The sequence below is a fragment of the Bubalus kerabau genome, chromosome 2, assembly GCF_029407905.1.
Source record: "Bubalus kerabau isolate K-KA32 ecotype Philippines breed swamp buffalo chromosome 2, PCC_UOA_SB_1v2, whole genome shotgun sequence".
Classification (NCBI taxonomy): domain Eukaryota; kingdom Metazoa; phylum Chordata; class Mammalia; order Artiodactyla; family Bovidae; genus Bubalus; species Bubalus kerabau.
The window spans coordinates 109,624,399-109,647,423 of NC_073625.1; the positions used below are offsets into that span (position 1 = coordinate 109,624,399).

Below are 23,025 nucleotides of genomic sequence, written 5' to 3' on the forward strand. Positions count from 1 at the left end.
ATAAACATTTCCTCCAAATAAGATATATAAACAGCCAATTGGTACACGCGAAGATGTCCAACATTAGTGTTTATGGAAATGCAAATAAAAATCAAAGAACCCACATACACTAAGGTAGCTAAAATAAAAAATATGGACAATAACAACCATTGATGAGAATGTGAAGAAATTAAACACTTTATGATGCTGGCAGGAATGTAAAATGGTACAACTGATTTGGAAAACAGTTCCACAAAAAGTTAAACATAGAGTTACCACGTGACTCAGCAATTATATTCCTAGGTTCATACCGAAGAGAAATAAAAATATACATCTACAGAAACATTATGCACTGATGTTCATAAAATCATGAGTTATAATAATAAAAAAGTATATTCAGCCCAAATGTCCATTAACTGAATATTGAATAAACAAAATGTGATTTACCTATACAATGGAATATGATTTGGCAATAAAGAGGAATGAAGTCCTGACTCCTGCTACAGCACAGACAAACTTTGAAAACATCATATGAAATCAGAGAAGTCAATCATGAAAACTGCATACTGTAAAAATACATTTATATGAAGAGTAGAGAACAGCCAAATTTATAGTGACAGAGAGTAAATTAGTGGTTTCCACAGAAGAGAGGGAAGGAGAATTAGGGAGTGACTGCTAATGGATGCAGGGTTTCTTTCTGGAGTGATGAAAATATTCTAAAACAGTTTTAGAACATTTAGTTGGGGTAATGATTCTAAAGAGGAGAGTGAAAAAGTTGGCTTAAAGCTCAACATTCAGAAAACGAAGATCATGGCATCTGGTCCCATCACTTCATGGGAAATAGATGGGGAAACAGTGAAAACAGTGTCACACTTTATTTTCTTGGGCTCCAAAATCACTGCAGATGGTGATTGCAGTCATGAAATTAAAAGATGTTTACTCCTTGGAAGGAAAATTATGACCAACCTAGAGAGCATATTCGAAAGCAGAGACATTACTTTGCCAACAAAGGTCCGTCTAGTCAAGGCCATGGTTTTTCCAGTGGTCATGTATGGATGTGAGAGTTGGACTGTGAAGAAAGCTGAATGCTGAAGAGTTGATGCTTTTGAACTGTGGGGTTGGAGAAGACTCTTGAGAGTCCCTTGGACTGCAAGGAGATCCAACCTGTCCATTCTAAAGGACTGGGTGTTCTTTGGAAGGACTGATGCTAAAGCTGAAACTTTGGCGACCTCATGCGAAGAGTTGACTCATTGAAAAAAAACCCTGATGCTGGGAGGGATTGGGGGCAGGAGGAGAAGGGGACGACAGAGGATGAGATGGCTGGATGGCATCACCGACTCAATGGACGTGAGTTTGAGTCAACTCCGGGAGTTGGTGATGGACAGGGAGGCCTGGCATGCTGCGATTCATGGGGTCGCAAAGAGTCAGACACGACTGAGTGACTAAACTGAACTGAACTGAACTGAATAATTCTAGAACTCTGTGAATATACTTAAACCACCAAACAGTACATTTTAAAATGGTAAATATTATAACTTGTAAAGAATATTTTAATAAAACTATGAAGAGTTGACTCATTGGAAAAGACTCTGATGCTGGGAGGGATTGGGGGCAGGAGGAGAAGGGGACGACAGAGGATGAGATGGCTGGATGGCATCAATGACTTGATGGACGTGAGTCTCAGTGAACTCCAGGAGTTGGTGATGGACAGGGAGGCCTGGCATGCTGCGATTCATGGGGTCGCAAAGAGTCGGACACGACTGAGTGACTGATCTGATCTGATCTAATTATATAAAAACCACATTGTTTATCAAAAAAGTAAATAGAAGAGGACCACATAAGGAGGAGAAAAGAATATTTTTAAAAGGTAAAAAAAAAATTAAGCTGAATTTGCAACTCAGTGCCACTGGTTCTCACTGGTTCTTATTTTTCATTCATAATTTAAGCTGGAAAGAAAAAATCTGGTGTGACTATTTAATAAATTGTCAGAAAAGTGAAAGGGAACTGTAGAATTTTGGAGGGTTATTTCAGGTTTTCCATTTGTTTCAAGTTCATAGCCTTTGCCTCTTTAATTTTTCATGGAAGTTTATTATTAATAGCCTATTCTTTCTGAAATTAAAATCACACTGAAAATACACAATTAGGTTCTGACATTGATAACAATAGACTGGCCTGTCATCAATATGTATTAATACTTGGAACTGGAACTTAGTAAAAATATCTCCATTTCCTTTCACATAACCTAACAAATAAATGCTGTGGTGTTTTTTGATTTGAAAAAGAAAAGAGCAATGTCTCTTAGGTTAGTTTCAAAGAGCTCTCTCTTTTCCTACCCAATCTTATCAGCACTGCCCATATATTTGAAACATCTAAAGATGTAAGAAAGAAGAATGAAAGCAGAGGAAAATAATAATTTTTAATTTTTTTTTTTCAGATCATTTTCTTCATCATTGTCAACTTGACTTTCCTTAGAATTCCCAGCTTGGAGTTTGTACAATCCAGAAGAAAGCTACAACAATGTTAGATTATTTTACACATATAAAATGAGATATAATAAATTAAACATTTTTCCTTAAAGTGGAATGCATTCCATATAAATTTCAGTCTGAATAAGCAGGAAAAGTGAGGCCATAATATCCCCCAATTACTGGCTTATATGTTTTCCAAACCCTGGCAGGTAAGGAACTAGGAGGCAAATAGTGATCATTACAATTGAGTGTTTGACTTTGAGCTCAGTTACTTCTGAGTTCAGAAGTAAATTAGTTAAAGTCATAGTGACTTTAAGTTTAGTCACTATCTTGCCGACAGAAGTAAGTTTTTACTGGAACATCAACAGAGAGAGGAAAATGATGATGATGAAATAAATAACTGACAGGTAACAGCAATCAAATCAGCTGGAATTTTGCTCCATCCTCTGATGCAAAAATGTTTTTATTGTCTTTTTTTCTTTGTAGATTTCATGATTTTTGTCTTAACAGTAACATACTATCAATTTTTCTATTAAAAAAACAGACTCTTAAATGGTAGGGAAAAGGTGTAACTTGGTAGGCAAAGTAGAAACTAGGCGAACATACTGGGCCATTCCCTAGTTTTTCACATGCCTAAAAATAATTAGTTCCTAATTACTTGCCTTTGGGATTCTCTGTCTCTTTCTCCATAGGGAAGATAAAACTAATGTATTATGAGTGGACATTCTTTATATTTATATTGTTTATATTCACTGCACTAATCAAGTTATGTCAAATCTATATTGGTGATAAAGATCACAAGGTACAATAAACAGGGGAGAATAGAAAAAAATAAAAAAGAAAGCTACAAGAGCTGACCTACCCTATCAGATATTAAGAGAAATAGTATAAAATCTGTACAGTCAAAACAATGCGTTTCTGATGCATGAATAAATACACATGGAACAGTATAGAAAGTTCAGAAATAACTCAAGTATATATAAAAACTTAGGATATCATAAAGATAGCATCTAAAACCATCAGAACAAAAGTAGATTACTTAATAAGTTGCTCTGGAACAAATGGCAAACTGTTTGAAAGAAGACAAAATGATACCTATACTTCATACCATACATTAGAATAAACTCCAACTGGACAGGACCTACATGAAATAAATTAAACTATGTCATACTAAAGGCAGAGAAGCAAATGGCACCCCACTCGAGTACTCTTGCCTGGAAAATCCCATGGACAGAGGAGCCTTGTAGGCTACAGTCCCTGGGGTCGCTAAGAGTCGGACACGACTGAGCGACTTCACTTTCACTTTTCACTTTCATGCATTGGAGAAGGAAATGGCAACCCACTCCAGTGTTCTTGCCTGGAGAATCCCAGGGACAGAGGAGCCTGGTAGGCTGCCGTCTATGGGGTCGCACAGAGTTGGACATGACTGAAGTGACTTAGCAGCAGCATACTAAAAGACATCACAGCTGAATTCCATTTAACGTTTGTGTAGGCAAGGACTTTATAATTAGGATTCAAAATCTTGGGTTCCAAAATCACTGCTGACGGAGACTGCAACAATGAAATTAAAAGATACTTGCTCCTTGGAAGTAAAGCTATGACAAAACTAGATAGCGTATTAAAAAGCAGAGGCATCACTTTACCAAAAAAGATCCATATAATCAAAGCTATGGTTTTTCCAGTAATCATGTGTGGATGTGAGAGTTGGACAATAAATAAAGAAGGTACAGTGCCAAAGAATTGATGCTTTCAAATTGTGGTGCTGGAGAAGACTCTTGAGAGTTCCTTGGACAGCAAGGAGATCCAACCAGTCAATCCCAAAGGGAATCAACCCTAAATATTCACTGGAAGGATAATGAAGTTGAAGCTCCAATATTTTGGTGACCTGATGTGAAGAGCCAACTCATTGGTAAATACCTTGATGCTGGGCAAGACTGAAAGTAAAATGAGAAGAGTGCAGCAGAGGATGAATGGTTATCATCACCAACTCAATGGACATGAATTTGAGCAAACTTCAGAAGATAATGAAGGACACGGAACCCTGATGTGCTGTAATCCACAGAGTTGCAAACAGTCAGACACAACTTAGCAACTGAACAACAATAACAAGGTAAAGACTTCATAATTTAGGATTCAAAATCCAGAGGCAGTTTTTAAAAGATAAACTTGACCTTAAAAAAATGTTTAACGTATTTGAATAACAAAAGACCATAAGCAAAATTAAAGACAAGTGACAATGTCGGAAAGAAAAGCTTTGCAATATCTATCATAAATGGATATTAAAACTCTATAAGGAATACATAAGGAACTCTACAAAATTGGGGGCCAAAAAAACAAATCTGATGGAAAATGGGGAAAAGACAAAAAAACAATTCACAAAGGATACAAAGTGTCACTTAAACATGTGAAAAGATAGGTAACTCATATGGAATGAGGTAGTAATGATGCCTCTAAGAAGATGAATTTTGCATTTTATCCTTTTGTGTGTGTGTGTGAAAGTCACTCAGTTGTGTCTGACTCTTTGCAACCCCATGAAATATATAACCCATGGAATTCTCCCAGCAAGAATTCTGGAGTGGGTAGCCTTTCCCTTCTCCAGGGGATCTTCCCAACCCAGGTCTCCTGCATTGCAGGCAGATTCTTTACCAGCTGAGCCACCAGAGAAGCCCAAGAATGCTGGAGTGGATAGCCTATTCCTTCTCCAGAGTATCTTCCCAACCCAGGAATCGAAACGGGGTCACCTGCATTGCAGGTGGATTCTTTACCAACAGAGGTATTTACCTCATTGGAAGAGCTGATCTTCATTACTTATCATTGTCAGGTACAATATAGGGCAAAGGATCTGTTCAGCTGATTCTTATGTCAATTTCTATGTGCTTCTCCTGTTTTTATCACACCTGCTGTCTCATTTTCAAATGTATTTGGTGCCCCTATTCCAAAATTTGTCTGGGAGTCTAAATAGCACTTATATTGTTTTTGTGCCTTTGTTTTTCATGCCCATCTACTTCCTAGCATCTGAAATATATCTCTATGTTTTCTTCTATACTTGTTGTTTATGTTTCCACTTTTCTTATTCCTAAACCATGACTTTATTGGAGCTTTGGTTGGAGTGGAGATAAACCTGAATTTCTTATGTATTTTTCCCCAACTTTATATAGGAATAATTGAAAAATATAGTTGCATATATTTAAAGTATACAGTGTGAGGATTTGAAATAAATTATGGAATGATTACTAAGCTATGATTATATTTGGGGGCCTCTGAGGCAGTGAGAATACTTCAACCAGGTGGCCAACAGAAGAGATTCTAAGCCAAGGGAATTCCATTGGTTTCTTGATTTTCACATGAAATGTTCTGGTTGTGAAACAACAGAGTTAAGTGTTTCAGAGCAGCGACTCTCCAACTTACTATGTAAGCTCAGAGCCTAAGTTGCCTTGGAATAAAAATAGATATAATAATAGTATCTACCTGACAAGGCTCTTTTGATGGCTAAATGACTTAATGCCTATAAAAGCTCTGAGGGCAGTGTCAGCCACAAAATCATCATTCAGTATGTATTAGTTTTTATTACAGTTCCCACAAAGTCCAAAAACCAGCAGTTATGTCTATTTTCAACCAATCCTATGGTAGAAACTCTAAGCAGTGTCATGAGATTAACTGTCATTTGTACTGTGAAATTTTAAATACTCAGACCATCTCACCTGGTTCTATTTGGTGCTTAATTTTCTCTTATCCACAGTTACACATTTAAGTAACAGCAATGGGGGAAAAGCATAGTGTCAACTTTCTGTCCATTCAATTTGTTTCTAAGCAGTTCACTAGATATCTATTGACTATACAGAACGCTAGGTTAGGCATATTAGAGGATAGAAAGATTTATAATAGGGACTGTCTTCTAGGAGCCTATGTGGAATAATAACATAATATGGTTAAAACTATGTATCATAAAAGATTTAAGTAACATTTCATAGGGAAAACAGAAAAGACAGTTAAAGGTAATATTGGATTGCTGAAATATAATTGAAAAACTGAGTCACAAGATTTCTATTGAAACCATTCCTGAATTATTTAAATAAATCTTTTAATACCAGGGATGGATTTGCCATGAAATGAATGCAACTTTAGAATTCAGGGACCTTTATTTACATGGGGCTCCTACCAAGCCCTATGAGATGTTCTACAAGTATGTTCAGGTGGTTACGTTTATATAAAATTTGGAAAAGTAAGGTGTTTTAAAAACGATTTAAAGTCTGACTTTTGTGGCAGATGGCGCTGGAGTGACTGTGAGCATTTGGGGACCTCTACAAAAGAGAATTCCAATGGAGAATCTACCTCATTTGGGTTTGGTGGGATACAAACTACGTGGCTCACAGTAAGTTCTGGTTTAGGAACAGATTCCAAAATACTTGTACCTTTCGATGCATGAACCCACTTAGCGTGGTGCACGCAGTGAGTATCAGAGGGCCTGTTTATAGTATGAACATGCCCTACAGGTTTCAGTACACAAAGTATCAGGATAACGGGGAAAGAAGGTTTGAAGTGTGTGCAGCCAGGAGGCAGCCTGTGGATATTTCTTCCAGTCACCAGTGGTATACAATTAAAAGCTGTGCATTCAGTTTTCATGGAGTCTAGTCAAAACAATGCCACCTGTCAGGCATATACTCAGTAAGACAGCAAACACCGTTACCAACATATCACAATTTTTTAAAGGAAAACTGTGCATAAAATTGAATTACCGGAATTATTTTGCTTATAGGGAACACACCTGTTCTTCCAGAAGCCAGGACACCAGAATGTGAAGCTATGTGTTGATGCATCTCAAGGTATTGGGCTGTATCTTAGCACATCCGATGCATCATGCCCTGATGTAGTCTGGCATGTCCAGACAAATCAGTGAGCAAAGATTGCCAGTAAGGCCACAAAATAGCCTGAAGAAACAAGTGTTCCAGTGACCAAAACCCTCATACCTGTTGATCAGTAAGTCAATGAATTCAGTTTAAGAGTAACTTGATTACACAATTATGTAGTTCAATACATAATGGAGGCATAATTTTTAAATGCCTTTGATTTATATTTGTGTATTCCTTGATTTCAGACTAATTTTACATTTTTATACTTATTGATTGTACCAAACTAAAACTACTGCAGAGGTGTGGGAGGCAGGTAATTAATTAAGATTTTGTGCTATTTTGTGTATGTGAGATACTTGTGATATTTGTCAGTTTTTTAAAATCTGCAGGGTTTGTGTTTTTTTCATTTTCTAAACACATATTCATTTTCACACATTTTGGTCTAGTCATATTTTTTTTAAGAGGGACATAAATTGTACATACTGGGACCCACAGCATGGGGTCATGGCAAGGTTGTCAAGATTTTATCTAGGCACACACTTATCCATTAGTGTGATGCCTATCACACAAGGGCTTCTCAACAAGTCTTGGCACTAAGTGTTATTTAAAAGAAACCAGCAGGGTGCTTGACATAGAACAGGGTCAAAGACTTACCTTCTTCCTTTCTTTACCACTTTTAAAAACTCACTTATCTGCTGTAGAACCCAGTAGCTTCACTGAATTACAATAACAACCAATAAACAATAAGGACTATGTGGCTTTTTGTATTTTTTACCTCTAAGGTACCCAATAATGTGCATATGGTCCAGAGCTTGTAGGCTAGAAAAGGCAAATATAGAATACTAGAATAAGAAGTACAACCTCAAAGCTTTCTAGGAAGGTAAGAAGGAACACACACATAATAGCCATACACACTTGAATAGAGTGATCAAAATAAATAAAGATGCAATCAGTGTCCAATTAATTATTCACCATCTTGCTTTTTTTCATTTTTTAAGTTTTCCCCTTTCTGTCTCTCTCCATAGAAGTTCTAATATTCCCTTTATTATTCTTTTAAAACACTTGTACCATTTTTACCTGTTATTTTCTTCTACACTGTTACCATTTTAATTTTTAAAATTCTGAATTGTGTTTTAATTTCTCCTATATACACTTTTAGTTCTTCTCCATATTGCAATATCTTATACAGTCTTTATCTTTCACTCCAACTACTTCATATCTGCTTTTCCACCCTTCCCCTCCCCTGGGTCATGTAATGCCCTCAATCTCCCACGCCATTCCAACTCCACTTTTTAACATTTTCCTATGCACTGTTTCATAGCATCACCCTGTAGGAAAAGCTAATTGCTTTGGGAATTGCTAATCCCTAAAGCCAATGGGAAACTTTGGAATCTCCTATTAGTCTCAAGACTGAAATCCTGCCTCAATCAGAGATAATTATTATACTAAGCAAGAGAATTTCAATAGTCTTCTCAAAATGATCCCAAAGATGCCACCTGCAAAGCTGCTGCCTCATTCAGCTTTAGCCACTTTCAATTAACTGAACAGCATAGAACACTCCCGAGGGATCAGGAGCAAACAAAATCCAAATTACAAACAAGCAGAGATAGCTGAAGCAATTAAGCCCTTGGTAGCTTAACTCCAGGGTGCCCAGAAGTCTTGTTCAGGCCAAGGACCCAATTGGAGTAGGTACTATATTAAATCAGCCCAATCCCAGGAAGCAGCTAATAACTGATAAATTTGGGCTGTGTAGACAGTATATAATTAATAAGAGAAAGAAAGGGTGGGGGGACTTGTGGCCTGAATAATCTGGTTTTGTACTCTGTACAGCCCAGTTTCACAAGGTAATGTCCAAATCTGTACAAACTTGACCTCTCTTAGTACAACACAATATTCTACTGTAAAATTGCATTATATAATTCCTTAAGACCTCATCAGATAACTAAGCCAAGTTGCTTTTCAAATAAATTACACCACCAGCAGAACTAAGTGGATCTCATTTGTGGAATTCAGCAAAAGAACTGGGGCGGGGTGGAGTGGCACAGAAGTTGGAAAGTCTAAACAGAAAAGGAAACAAGAAAATGTGTGTGTGAGTGGTTCCAGTAATGGAGAGACTATGAAAACAATAGTCCCCAGAGTGAACCACCACAGTGATGCATATCTGATGATGGGGTCAGGGAAACATTCAGAGGGGCTCACATTTTAACTCAGTGCTGGATTACAGGAGTCTCTGCCAAGCTTCTTCTAGGAGGAGGCAGATGCTAAGTCCCAGTTCCCCTTTCGCTGTTTCCCCTTACTCTTCCCCCTCCCCTCCCAATGTTATCATCAGTGGAGCAGCACAGAAGGAGAGTTCTGGGACTGAAGAGGCTTATCTGTAATAGCAGCTTATCTATAGCTAGCAGTAAACCTTGAAGTTAAAACTAAAGAATTCTAGCCCTCCTGCCATTTCCCTTTTTTTCCAAAGCTATTCTAATTCGTTAGGAGTTTCTTTTACCAGTTTATGCACTCTGATCAATCAAAGGGGGCAATAAATGCAAATTCAGACCCTACTGTGCTCCAGAAACCATGAGAGGCTAGGAACACAAAGACAGACAAGATACTCTCCCTGATACCAAGGAACTTACATCACTGTTGAGGATATAGCGCATAAACATTAAAGGAATAAAAAGTGTTAGACACCAACTGGGGTATGTTGAATTACAGTACAGATGAGTAGGCTCTGAGTTCAAAGGGCAAAGAACTGAGGGCCTGGTAGTTAGGCTCTTGCTGCTGCTGCTGCTGCTGCTGTTGCTAAGTCACTTCAGTTGTGTCCAACTCTGTGCAACCCCATAGATGGCAGCCCACCAGACTCCCCTCTCTCTGGGATTCTCCAGGCAAGAACACTGGAGTGCATTGTCATTTCCTTCTTCAATGCATGAAAGTGAAAAGTGAAAGTGAAGTCACTCAGTAGTGTCCAACTCTTAGCAACCCCATGGACTGCAGCCTACCAGGCTCCTCTGTCCATGGGAGTTTCCAGGCAAGAGTACTGGAGTGGGTTGCCATTGCCTTCTCTGAATTAGGCTCTTGAGGTGGACACAGAAAGTGAATATGGTTTAATGATGGAGTGGAGGAGCCCAAGCAGCCAGAAAAAGGCTGGTGGCATGAACAAAACTATTTGAAAAATTAGGTTGACCTTTGGAGGGAGTAAGCCAGCCTGGTGTGAGCAAATTCCTAAGAAACTGAAGGAAAACTCAACTCAGCTTCTAGAAATCAATCTAAAGTATTGGGACCTTATTCTACTAAATGTGGGAAAACAACCATGTGTTTAAGGAAGGACAAGCTTGCTCAGTTGTTTGTTTATGAAGGTACTGTGGACAAAATAATGGCACTTGCCATTTCAGTAAGCAACAAATGTTGCCCATCAAACCATCCATTGCTGCAGCTGCCCCTCATTGGGACACCCCAGGGGAATTCAGGATGGAGAAAAAGAGAATACCGCCCTGCCATGAATAGCTAAGATGTATATCAAGGGAATACTTTCAATGAACCCAGACTCTTGCATCTTCCTATACATGGAAAAGCATGAAAATCATTAACTTAAGATGTCTATTTTTTTGTAATTTGATGTTTGATTACTTTTATTTCCCCCCTTAGGAAAAACTCCTATACATCCTGGCTCCTGCTTTATTTCTTTGGAATAGTTCCTCAGAGCTATCTGAGAGGCTATTTTCTGGACTATAGTCCTTCCTCAGTTGGGTCTCAAATAAAACCTAACTCTCAACTTTTAGGTTGTGCATTTTTTTTTTTAATCAACAATGTTCATATGAAGGTATTTATCAATGATCCATTTATTCCCTACCTTACTACTTAAAGAGATTTAAGCCTTATAAGAACAGAAATCTATAACATCTAAAAAAACAAGTAGGTAAAAAATATTGTATAATACCTATATTTATCAAACTATTCCAAAAAATTGAGGAGAATGAAACACCCCCAAAAATCATCCTGTAAGCCCACCAATATCCTGATACCAAATTAGACAAATACACATACACACAAAAAAAATACAAATCAATCCCTGATGAATATAGAGGCCAAAATCCTCAACAAAAATTAGCCAATCAAATTAAAAAATATATAAGGGACCATACATACACCATGATCAAGTGTGATTTATTCTAGGGATGCAGCTATGGTTCGATATTTGTAAATCAGTAAGTGTGATACACCACATTAGGAAAAGTATAAAAATGATTTTACACATGATTATCTCAATAGAAAGATAAAAGCATTTGACAAAATTCAACATGCACTCATGATAAAAACTCTCAAAGTGAGTATAGAGGGAATGTATCTCAACATAACAAAAGCCTTTTATGACAAACCTACAAGTAACATCATACTCAACAGGGGAAAGCTGGAAGTTTTTCTCCTGCAATCAGATACAAGTCAATGATGTCCCTCTCACCATTTCTATTTAACACAGTATCAGATGTCCTAGCCATAGCAACAGACAAGAAAAAGAAATAAAAGGTACAAACTGAATGGGAAGAAGTTAAACTGTCACTATTTGCTGATACATGACACTCTATATAGGATACCCTAATGGCTAGAGCCAGACATCCTGGCGGCGAAGGCAATGGCACCCCACCCCAGTACTCTTGCCTGGAAAATCCCATAGATGGAGGAGCCTGGAAGGCTGCAGTCCATGGGGTCGCTGAGGGTCGGACATGACTGAGCTACTTCATTTTCACTTTTCACTTTCATGCATTGGAGAAGGAAATGGCAGCCCACTCCAGTGTTCTTGCCTGGAGAATCCCAGGGACGGGGGGAGCCTGGTGGGCTGCCATCTATGGGGTCACACAGAGATGGACACGACTGAAGTGACTTAGCAGCAGCAGCATGACAGACTCCTGCCATCTTCTAAAGAAAAGTAACTGTCCAATAACCAATCTGCTTTTTGCCTAGTACAACTTCCTTGTTCCTGCTAGTTTATGCCTATAAAAGTTATTCCTTTTGTACAGGTCCTCAGAGCTCCTTTCTATATGCTAGACTGGATGCTGCTGGATTGACATCAATTTTTGATTAAATAAACTCATACATGTTTTAATATGCCTCAGCTTATCTTTTTGCACTAATGACAATTAAAAAAGAACAATCCTGCTGAATTTAGAGTCCCTAGTGATGTTGGGTGGACTCCAGGTCAGTGTGGATAATGACACTGGTTTAGCAAACCTTAACTAAACGTTAACTAAAAAGTACACTAAGGCTTCTGGTTTCTGGTTTCACATACAAGAAGCTTAGAAGATGTCATTCTGTCCTGACAACAGATAAAAACTGAGTGAAAAATTAACAAGTATTCCTGGATCCTTAAGGAAGAGAAGGACCCAGGGCAAATTGCTATCCCCCAAATTAGAGAGACAGACAGGTGAATACAGGGAGGCACAGCTTACCAGAGCAGAGACTCAGTAGCTGAATCCACCACAGGAACCAGTGCCAGGAAGGAGAGTCTTGACTGTAATGGACAAACTGCTGCAGGCTCAGTGCTGACAACTTTGAGAGTTAAAAACTCCAAGGGACCCAGTCATGGAGTGAGGGAAGGACACAGGCTGTGAAGTTTACCCCCAGGAGCACTACCAGCTTCCCTCAGTAAATGTCAGAGAAAAATCCCATCCTTCTTTGCAGGGAAAGGGAAAAAGGAATCATCTGTTCTTAACAAAGCTGCTTTCAGGATAAACTAGTTAACAGTGCCTCACCTGTTGGGGAAGGGAAATATCCAACTCCTGTCCCACCTACTGGGGAAGAAAAAAAATTGACAAAGACCTGTGAAGTTCTCTGGCCAGAAGAACATGCCTGTTAAATGACCGAGACCTTATTACAGGACTGTAGGATACATCCCCTCCCCCACACCTCACAACCACATTGTTAAAGAACTGTCTACAGCAGTTCCTTTTATTCAGTACATATGTATGACTATCAATAAAAAATTATATACAGAATTTGAAGGGGAAAAGATCAGAATATAAAAAGAACTTCCAAACAGTAAGAAAACAAACAATCCAATTAAAACATGAGCCAAAGACCTTCAGACACCTGACCAGGAAAATATTCACATGCCAAACAAGCATATGAAAAGATGATCCACCTCATATACCATCAGAGAAATGCAAATGAAAACAATGATGAAATATCACTATATGCTTACTAGCATGACCATAATCTGGAACACTGACAACACTAAATGTTGGCAAGGATGTGGAGCAATAGGAACTCCACAAATTGCTGGTAGGAATGCAAAATGGTACAACCACCTTGGAGGGCACGTGTAGATTTCTTGAAAAACTGAACATGTTTTTACCATATGATCCTGCCCTCACACTCTGGTATTTACCCAAGGGAGTTAGATCCTTATGGACACACAAAAACCAGCACACATATGTTTATAGCAGCTTTTATGATAATTGCCAAAACTTGGAATCAGTTGATATGTCCCTTAGTAAGTAAAATGGATAAACGGATAAACTTGGTACACCTAGACAATGGAATACTAAAAGAAATGAGCTCATAAAAATAAATGGAGGAGACTTAAATGCATGTTACTAAGTGAACTAAGTCAGTCTAGAAAGGCTACATATTTATGTTTTCAACTGTTTGAGATCCTGGAAAAGGCAAAACTGGAGAAAGTGAAAAGATCAGTGATTGTCAGGGTGAGGAGTGGGGAGATGAACAGGCAGAGTACAGAGGACTTTAAGGGGAGCTAAAATACTCTGTATAATATAGTGAAGGATATATGTCATCACAGGGCTTCCTTCATAATTCAGAGAGTAAAGAATCCACCGGCAATGCAGGAGACCTGAGTTCAATCCCTGGGTCAGGAAGATCCCCTAGAGAAGGGAATGACAACACACTCCAGTATTCTTGTCTGGAGAATCCCATGGACAGAGGAGCCTGGCAGGCAACAGTCCACAGGGTCACAATAGAACACAACTGAGCAACTGAGCATATGTCATATACATTTGCCCAAACCCATGGGACGTACAACAACACAAGTAAAACCTAAGGTGAAACAATAGACAATAGGTGATTTTGGTGTGTAAATGTAGGTTCATCCTTGACAAAATATGCCCATTCTGGAAAGCGATGGTAATAATAGGGCATTTTGTGCATCTGTGGGGACAGGGACTTATGAAAAATCTCTTTCAATTTTGTTACAAACCTAAAGCTTCTTTTAAAAATAAAGCCTTTGGAAAATAACTATACTAAGAAAATGTTCTCAGTAATTAGAATCTTCCATAACTTAGAGGAGTGAAAGAAGTCCACAAAATCCTAGTAAAAGTCTACATTTATAGCTTACTTTCTCTAGAGATGACTAAGGATAAAAAGTGTTTTTGTCTGAGCTCAATTCCAGGTAAAATATTTTACCATAACATCTTCTACTTAAAATCAACGACATTTGTAGATTCCACCCTAATAGTAATGATCCAATCAACTAGCCTTTCTTTTTTTCCCTACATACAACTCTCAAGGTGGCACCTGTGAAATTCTCCTTTAATCAGTCTGTCATGGTTGTGTCCCTCTGATCAATAAATGAATATTCTGCCTGGTGGTCCAAAGCAGATCTCTATGTCAGTCATCCTGTTTCTTCTCTCATTGTTTCATGTATTTCTCTGCCTACTTTCTCTAAAGCAGATTCTTCTTTGTTTTTGTATTTTTCTACAGTTTCTTTCCAACAGTCCTTGAATATTTCTGAAGTGTCCTTCTCCATGGTTCTCAAGTATGGCTATACGGATACCATATCATACTCAGGACATCACTTTCAAAGAAAAGACAAATATTTCCTGAATTTCCAGTTTTTCAGGGTACAAAATAGATTTTTCAAAATTACCTTTTTGTTTGTTTCACTTTGTTTAATCATATATCATACTAACCAGGGAGGAGTCCATTTTGAAAAGCAAGCTTATTTTTAGCTTAACTTTTCTTCCCTCAAAAGTTTAAATCTTCCTTCTCCCTGTTAAAGTAGAGATAGAACAAAGAGGCAATGAGCACCACACAGAGCCAGAAGGCAAAAGTACCCAGAGAGAGGCGGCCTGAGGGACCAGCAAACAGGGACAAAAATTACTACTGGAAATGAATGAATGTGTGGCAGTTATTTTGCAGACCATATTAACAGAAAGCAAAAGTTCATTAGAAATCATTAGCAAGAACACTGCTATTTCATATGCAAACTCAGGCCATAATAGACATTCTGATAGTTTATAGGAAAGTGCTTGATACAAAGAAGTGGTCATTTCCATACAGAATATTAATGGAGCAGAAGAGGCTTAGCCAAGCTTGAGGGCAAGAGAAGAAATTCAAAATATCCCAAATAGGATGGATTCCCTTGGCAACACAACAGCTAGCTGATTGTATCAAGCCCTAACAAGAAGAAATTGGGAATTAATGCCAGAATTTTTCTTTATTTTTTTGTGTGTGTGTTTGGAGCCATTACTGGTCAGATATTTGAAAAAAAAAAAAATTTAAAGCAAGCATTAAACTAATGATGCATATGTATTTTATACACATTTTTTCATTTAAAACATATAAAGTCACATATAAATGTAATATTTTTACATTGGACCGGAACTGATGACATTATGGGTCACAATTCTTTCATTAACCACAGCCATAGGCATTGTCTATTTTTTCCCATTTCAGTGCTTTAAAGTGAAACAAGAACTTAATTAAGTTTACTACTTGTAAAGCAACCTGAATGCAAAATCCTCCCAGAGTTTACACCTCTTTTCTTTTTCTCTCATCTCCTTTATCAAGTCTTAGCTAAGCATTTAACTTAGCTTTTATAGAATGAACAACAGTCTCTTTTCACACTTATACTTCATCTGTTTAAGTGTTATTTAATTTAATTACTTCAAGTTAATGAAAGCAAAACAACTAACAAGTTTAGGAATAAACACAATTGATTCTGACGCAAATTGATGGGTGGAAAAAGTGTGCTTAAGACTCTGCACATACCAGGCAGGACGCACCAGCTGTCAGTATCAAGCTTGCTACAGGCACTATTCAGTGTGTTTTACAGAAAGAATAGAGAATTTCAGTTAATTTGGAGCTGATTGAGTACAGGTTGGTATCTATTATGTTTGGCATAAAATTTTCTTCATCTAACTTCATAGTGAAGAGTTTAAATCTTTCTGTGTATATTGATGATGTTTCAGCCCTATTCACATAACCCATGTTCTCCTGGGCCACACTACCTCCAAACGGAACACAATACAAGTAACAGAATGGAGTTACTCTGGATCAGCCTTATCAACTGAAGTTTTGGATGGTAAAGCCCCATTTTATTCCTCTTGACTCTGGAAATCCCAGAAGGTTACCAGAATATCTCACCCATAATTGCAGCCTTCCTGGATCCCATATGTGATCCTTCTCTTCTATTGCTGCCAGTGACAGGCGGGAGGGACAAGGACCACTGGAGGAGGTAGTGTGGAACCCTGGCCACTCTACCCTCCTATTCTACTCAGGATGAGCCATCTCCTGTTCCTGACACTGATCACCATGCTAGTGAGACTCTCCACTCTGCATTATACCTGATTTCAGATCCTTCAACAGTCAACTTGAAGAAGGAAGAAAAAGCCAGTACCCTTCAGATAAACACAATGGTGTGATCACTCGTCTAGAGCCAGACATCCTGGAGTGAGAAGCCAAGTGGGCCTTAGGAAGCATCACTATGAATAAAGCTAGTGGAGGTAATAAAATTCCAGGTGAAAGTAAAAGTCGCTCAGTCATGTCCAACTCTTTGTGACTCTATGGACAATACTGTCCATGGAATTCTCCAGGCCAGAATTCTAGAGTGAGTAGCTTTTCCCTTCTCCAGGGGATCTTCCCAACCCAGAGATCAAACCCAGGTCTCCCATATCACAGGTGGATTCTTTATCAGCTGAGCCACAAGGGAAGCCCAAGAATACTGGAGTGGGTAGCCTATCCCTTCTCCAGCAGATCTTCCTGAACCAAGAATTGAACTGGGGTCTCCTGCATTGCAGGTGGATTCTTTACCAACTGAGCTACCAGGTCTTCCCAGACATCCTGGAGTCAGAAGTCAAGTGGGCCTTAGGAAGCATCACTATGAATAAACCTAGTGGAGGTGAGCTATTCCAGCTGAGCTATTTCAAATCCTAAAAGATGATTCTGTGAAAATACTGCCCTCAATATGCCAGCAAATTTGGAAAACTCAGCAGTGGCCACAGGACTGGAAAAATTCACTTTTCATTCCAGTCCCAAAGAAAACCAATGCCAAAGAATGTTTACACAACTGCACAATTGCACTCATCTCACATGCTAGCAAAGTAATGCTCAAAAGCAAGCCTTCACAGTACATGAACCAAGAACTTCCAGATGTTCAAGCTGGACTTAGAAAAGGCAGAGGAACCAGAGATCAAATTGCAAACATCCGCTGGATCATAGAAAAAGCAAGAGAATTCCAGATAAACATCTACTTCTGTTTCATTGACTACATTATAGCCTTTGTGTAGATCACAACAAACTGCGGAAAATCTCAAACAGATGGAAATAATAGACCACCTTGCCTGCCTCCTGAGAAACCTGTATGCAGGTCAAGAAGCAACAATTAGAAATGACATAAAAAACAGACTGGTTCAAAATTACGTCAAGGCTGTATAATGTCACCTGGCTTATTTAACTTCTATGCAGAGTACATCATGTGAAATGCCAGGCTGGATGAAGCACAAACAGGAATCAAGATTGCAGGGAGAAATATAAAAAACCTCAGTTATGCATATGACACCACCCTTATGGCAGAAAGTGGGAGGAACCAAATAGCCTCTTGATGAAGGTGAAAGAGAAGAGTGAAAAAGCAGGCTTAAAATTCAACATTCAAAAAATGAAGATCATGGCATCCGGTCCTATCACTTCATGGCAAACAGATGGGGAAACAGTGACAGACTTTCCTTTCTTGGGCTCCAAAATCACTGCAGATAGTGACTCGAGCCATGAAAATAAAAGACGCTTGCTTCTTGGAAGAAAAGCTACGACAAACCCAGACAGCGTATTAAAAAGCAGAGACATTACTTTGCCAACAAAGATCCATATAGTCAAACTTCAAAGCTGCGGTTTTTCCAGTTGTCATGTATAGATGTGAGAGTTGGACCATCAGGAATGCTGAGCACCGAAGAATCGATGCCTTTGAATTGTGGTGTTGAAGAAGACTCTTGAGAGTCACTTGCAAGGATATCAAACTAGTCAGTCCTAAAGGAAATCAATCCTGAATCACTGGAAGGACTGATGCTGAAGTTGAAGCTCCAATACTTTGGCCACCTGATGCAGACAGCCGACTCATTAGAAAAGGTCCTGATGCAGGTAAATATTGAAGGCAGGAGAAGGGGACAACAAAGGATGAAATGGGTGGACTCGATAGACATGAATTTGAGCAAGCTCCAGGAGATGGTGAAGGACAGGGAAGCCTGGTGTACTACAGTCCATGGGGTCCAAGAGTCCAACACGACTGAGCGACTGAAAAACAACAACAATGTACTATGAAGCTGATGATGCTTGAGTTGTAGCTCCCCTCATTTACACCATCTCTTTCAAGGCCATGGACCTATTTGGGTTGCTTCTCTTCAATAACTCCCCTCCATAAGATATGTCACATCCAGCTTCAACCAATTCCTTTCGTTCCAAATATTTATTAGGTATGAAGCAGTTCTACCTTGATATCTTAGCATCTCACAGAGATCAGAGTAATATGTTTTTTATATCAGCTGATACAGTTCTCAAGGGAGACTGGTGGGACTGAAAACAATCTCCTCCAACTTCCCTTTCTCACCCATCTGTGAGGGCTCATTAGCTTCACACAGGGTTGGCCAGCCTCAACTTTCTTGACTCACTCCAGAGTAAATTTCTCCCCTTGAAGCTACTTGGTCTCTAAATCATACAGAATCTTTTGGTGGACTTTCCTTCCCTCTTTCATCCATGAACATCAGTAAGCATGACATATTTTCACACATTTAGCTCAGACTATGGAAACTCACTCTTCTCCATCAACATTTTGTACTCTTTATAAAGGCCTGAGTGAAAGAACTCCTCAAGGCATTGTTAGACACAAATATAGAACTCTAACTGGCAACTGTAGGATGTTTTGGGGACTTGAATAGATATTAGAGAAAATCAGAGTGGGATAGTACTTAAAGCAGTAAAAAGAGATGTTTTTTTCCTCAGAAATTATTGCAAAAGGAGGAAAGAGACCTCTGTGTAGAACTGGGCTCAATTCCAAGTACAACAAGAACAAGTGGGGATTTATAGCCAAGAAGAAGTTGGGGGAAGGCAAGAAAGATCAGAGGATGGAAAATTACTAAGAGGAAACATAGATAATCTAAAAGGATTCTTGTTGAAGGTAGGCCAGAGTGATCAGCTATTACCTGGGGGGTGAGCTAAATGAGGAAATTTACTCAGATATTGAAGGTGAGGGATTCTCTTTAAGTTACTCAGGAGGACTCTTATAACTAAGCTCCAAAGGACAAGGCCTAAGGATGTAGCCTAGCTGAAAAAGGACTCAAAGGGTCCTTTTTAAAATTGATCATGGAGAGAATCTTTGTCATAGTTAATCCTCATGAGTGGGCTTCCCCAGTAGCTCAGTGGTAAAGAATCTATCTGCAATGCAGGTGATGGAGGAGACTTGAGTTTGATACCTGGGTCTATCCCCTGGAGTAAAAAATGGCAAACCACTCCAGTATTCTTGCCTGGAAAATTCCATGAACAGAGGAGCCTGGAGGCTACAGTCCAAGGGACTGCAAGAAGTCAGACACAACTGAGCGCACTACATGAACACATACACACACACACACACACCTCATGAATAATTAATCTCCTCCTAAGCACAGCCTTAGCCACGTATATTTCCTTTGAGGCAAGCTACAGATTACATCTATTAAAAAAAAAAAAACTTTTGCTAGAACCCACACATAAGTCAATTATTGTTTCATTCTGAAGCTTCACTAACTTAGCAGAAATCAAATCAAGAAAGTCTAGTAACACCTATTATCAATCACAAAAGTTCTTCAGTTAATACAAAGAAGAAAAAAAAAGAAAAAGTTAGTCGCTCAGTTGGGTCCCACTCTTTGTGATCGCATGGACTGTAGTCCACCAGACTCTTCTGTCCATGGAATTCTCTAGGCAAGAATACTGGAGTGGGTACCCATTCCTTTCTCCAGGGGATATTCCCAACCCAGGGATCAAACCGGGTCTCCTGCATTTCAGGCAGACTCTTATTAATCATCTGAGACACCAGGGAAGCAGGCAATTACAATCTGTTAATGCAAACTATTACAATCTGTAAGAGGAAGAAGGAACTCATGTATCTGATTCAGATTTAGCAACATTAAGACTTCTGAAAAGCAGAGGGCCAGTCAGAACAAAGGGACATTTCAGGAAAAATGAGGGAGCCTTGACCCGGAGAATAGCAACACTGGTTGCTGGTGAGAAGCAGCTTCTTCATCTGTTTGATTTTAGACTTCATGATTTCATTGGACCATCAAGCTGCTCCCAAACCAGGTAAGTGCATACGTAAGAAATGAGAAACTATCAGGAAAACTCTGGCCTTGGTAGGACAGTCAATGACTCACAGATCTGGAGGCAATGTTTGCAGTCACATTGAAATAGTTACTTTTGAATTGCTTAGGAACTTTGCCAGTCACCAAAGATAAACTAATAATGCCAAGTATCATAGCACTGAGAGCCCTAAACCTCAGCTGTGAGGCATCATGGAAATATTTGCAAGGGAGCAGGCTTCTCCGGAGAAGGTGATGGCACCCCACTCCAGTACTCTTGCCTGGAAAAAATCCCATGGACGGAGGAGCCTGGTAGGCTGCAGTCCATGGGGTTGCGAAGAGTCGGACATGACTGAGCGCCTTCACTTTCACTTTTCACTTTCACGCATTGGAGAAGGAAATGGCAACCCACTCCAGTGTTCTTGCCTGGAGAATCCCAGGGATGGGGGAGCCTGGTGGGCTGCCGTCTATGGGGTCACACAGAGTCGGACACGACTGAAGTGACTTAGCAGCAGCAGCAGCAGGCTTCTCAGTGGTGATAGGCATGGCACAATGGGAAGGTGGGGAGGACAGCTGGAGCACATATGACCCCATAACACAGCGGTTCTTCACTGGGGACAATTCTGCCCCCAGAGGATCTTTTGACAATGTCTGGAGACATTTTTTGTGGCCACAATTGGGGGAAAGTTGCTAATTACAGGTAATGAGTAGTGGCCAGGAATACTGCTAAACATCCTATAATGCAGTCCCCATAATAAAGCAGTATTTGACCCAAAATCTCAACAGTGCTGAATTTAAGATATCTTGTTATAATGCTACACAGGCGTGAAAAGCAGCACAGTATACTATTGGCCTATCTCAGGTCATGCCAGCAAACAATGATCTGCTCTAATCAAAGGCGTCATTAGATAAAAGATGGATGCTTTCAAGTATATTATGGTTAAAAAGGATGGAAGCCAGTGGATGATAAACATTTTACATTTTTAGATTTCCATTGACTGGTGTGATTTTTTGTTCTGAAGCACTCACCCTTGATGTTTTCTGATGTTTTCCCCATTTCCTGCCTTCACCTCCCTCCCCCAACTAACCTATAAGACCACAGACAACCTACCTGAGATATTATTCAGAATGCTTTGCAGTGTGGATATCTGAGGATATTCTGAGGTAACTGTGACCATTCAAAGTACAGGGAAGAAGATAGCCTGTTTGATATGGGCATTATTGACCAAGTTTTATGAAGTTAAAATCACCTTGAATGCAGTGTGAGATACTTAAGTGGAGAACCTAAAATGATGACAGCGTTATATAAGATTTGCCCTTACATATGCATTTTCCTCTTCTTTCACCTATTCTTAAGTTTTTTTTTAATTTTTTAACCTGTAATAATAAATATATCTTGCCTACAAATCATATTATATGACTGCTATCCAACCATCTCATTCTCTCTGTCATCCCCTTCTCCTCCTGCCCTCAGTCTTTCCCAGCATCAGGGTCTTTTCCAATGAGTCAGCTCTTTGCAACAGGGGGCCAAGGTATTGGAGCTTCAGCTTCAGCATCAGTCCTTCCAATGAGTATTCAAGGTTGATTTCCTTTACGATTGACTGGTTTCATCTTCTTGCAGTCAAAGGGCCTCTCAGGAGTCTTCTCCAGCACCACAATTTGAAAATATCAATTCTTTGGCACTCAGCCTTCTTTATGGTCCAGCTCTCACATCTGTACATTACTACTGGAAAAAAACTTGTTTTCCATTATACTATGCTAGTTTTTTTCTCAAATGGACTATACTTCTGCCTCTTGCTACACCAACTGACTCCGAAGTCTATGAGAACACTATCAACGACTTGGCATTTTCTTGTGCTTCCCAGATGATCCTTGTGCATGTTAAAGTTTGAGAACACATGCTCCCAACACCTCACATAATTTTTAATAAAGTCATTTCACCATCTTTATTTAGGACTGAAAGAAATTTATTAGGTCCTTTATTTAGGACTGAAAGCTGTATGAAAGAGAGCTTTCGGACAGAGATCTAACGATGATGCTGATGACAATGACAGAATACAATACTAAGGCACAGAGATCAGGTATACTGCATGAAGTTACATAGTTAGTATTGGCAATGCAGTGATTAGAACCACTTTTAGGTCAAAGTGCAGGGCAGGAGAGTCAACCTGCATCAAAAGATACCAAGCTCCA

At 39.1% G+C, this 23,025-nt stretch overlaps 1 long non-coding RNA gene across 7 annotated transcripts in view; it reads right to left on the reverse strand.

The window, feature by feature from the left end:
- The window catches only part of LOC129643556 (uncharacterized), a 79,719-nt gene extending 66,530 nt beyond the window's left edge, over positions 1-13,189 (reverse strand). For 2 of the 7 annotated variants that reach the window (XR_008710373.1, XR_008710368.1), the window contains exon 1: positions 12,730-13,188. This is a non-coding gene — a long non-coding RNA (uncharacterized LOC129643556). Of the gene's footprint in view, positions 1-12,729 lie in introns of all 7 variants that reach the window. The other 5 variants (XR_008710374.1, XR_008710370.1, XR_008710369.1 and 2 more) reach the window with 5 other exon arrangements.
- Between the last annotated feature and the right edge of the window lie 9,836 nt (positions 13,190-23,025).